Consider the following 1,688-nt stretch of genomic DNA (forward strand, 5'->3'; position numbering starts at 1 on the left):
GTCAGATTGTTATTTGCCAAAGACTTAAGAAATTGTGCCATTTCATTTCTCTTGCATCAGGTCCAGGCATCACCTGACTACGCATATGCACTAGCAAGACAACAGATACACCATCCTATCCTATTAAGTCTACTAGTCAGTACACAACATTTTGCTGTTTGCATTTATGGATGCATACAACAGGGAAAACCCCAAAATAGCTGCTTTTTAAACTGTCATTTCAAGGTCTTCACAACAGGTTTGCTTGCTACTCAGAAGTGGAAACTGCCTAGGATGGAACTTAAGAATCTACAAATTAATACTTTGGTTTACACATCGAGCATCTTTCCCTGGAAAACCAGCTTCTCATAGCATCACATGCGTGCTTGCTCTCCTCAATATTTCTCAGAAACTTGGGTCACATGGGTGACTGCATTAGCTTCCGCCCGTCACAAGGCTGCAATGTGACAGGCTGAGCTAGAGGCTCAGACAAAACCTCGTCAACAGGGGCCTCTGAAATCAGCTTCTATTTTTATCTGTAAAGGCTGCCAACTCCTCCACAACCCACAGAACTGAAGCAGCAGAGCATACACCCACGGTAATGGGAAAATATAAAATCCGATTAACATGACTGCAGCTTCAGAGGATGCAGATTCTTCAATCCAATCGTGAAAAATGCAGCATCATGAGCCAGTCACCTCAAACAGCCATTTCCATTCCTAACCCACAGCAGCCGGAGTCGACAGCTGGGTGTGACCGGAGTCCCACAGGACAACTGCTCTCCCACTGCCTGGGCACATGCACAGGCAGTGCTCAGCATTTTTGGGTGGGCGGCTGCAACGAAAAGTATTTGCCTGCATACAGTCACCGCTTTTTCCTACTACCGAAAGGAGGAACCAGCTAGAAGGTGGAGGATATTCTCGTTCAACCCTGTTATTTCCTGTTTGACAAGGAACTAGCTGTTTTTCGGCTTGCACTAGCTCAACTAGGGCCCGCCTGTAACCTTGAGAGAAAGCGAGCGCCGCTGGTTTAAAAAAAAAAGTTAAGCCAGGGAACAAAGAGGGAGCATCAAGGCCATGGCCTTCAGCCACTCACTATTTTCCTTTTTGGGCTGAGAAGCATTGCCCAGCTGAGAAGCTGAAGCACCAACTGAGCATCAACCTAACCTTTCCCCAAAAAAGCTCTCTCCCTATAAGCCACACAGTATTTTTCCTTTGGGGGTGGGGGTGGGGTGGGAAGTGCTGCCCAACTCAGGGACTGTTTGATGCTGATCCACCAACCCAGCATCCACCTAGCCTTAAAGCTTTCTCTCTCCTTAGGAGCCCCTTGGTATTTTTCCAATTTCTTTTTTGGGTGGAGGGCCAAGAAGCGCTGCCCAACTTGGGGGCAGCTTGGTGCTGAAGCCAAGTCCCCATCCAGCCTTTCCCGAAAAGCTTTTTCGTAGGGGGAACCACAGCTGCCTGTGTTGAGATGCCGAGGGGTAGCTCTCAAGCCCCAAACCCGGGGAACTGCGTCAATGACGGGGCTGAATCGGCTGCCTGACCTCGATACTTACTGCCCGCTCCCCACCCCCGTGGAAGCCAGACCCGGGGGCGGAGCGGAGGGAACAGAGCGGGGGGAGCCCTGCCCGCGCCTGGCGGGGAGGAAGGGGGGAGGTAGCGGCGGGGCTGGCTCGGCTCCCCCCGGTGGCGGCGGCAGACAAAAGGCGG

Source organism: Alligator sinensis, unplaced genomic scaffold (genome assembly GCF_000455745.1).
Source record: "Alligator sinensis unplaced genomic scaffold, ASM45574v1 scaffold308_2, whole genome shotgun sequence".
NCBI lineage: Eukaryota > Metazoa > Chordata > Crocodylia > Alligatoridae > Alligator > Alligator sinensis.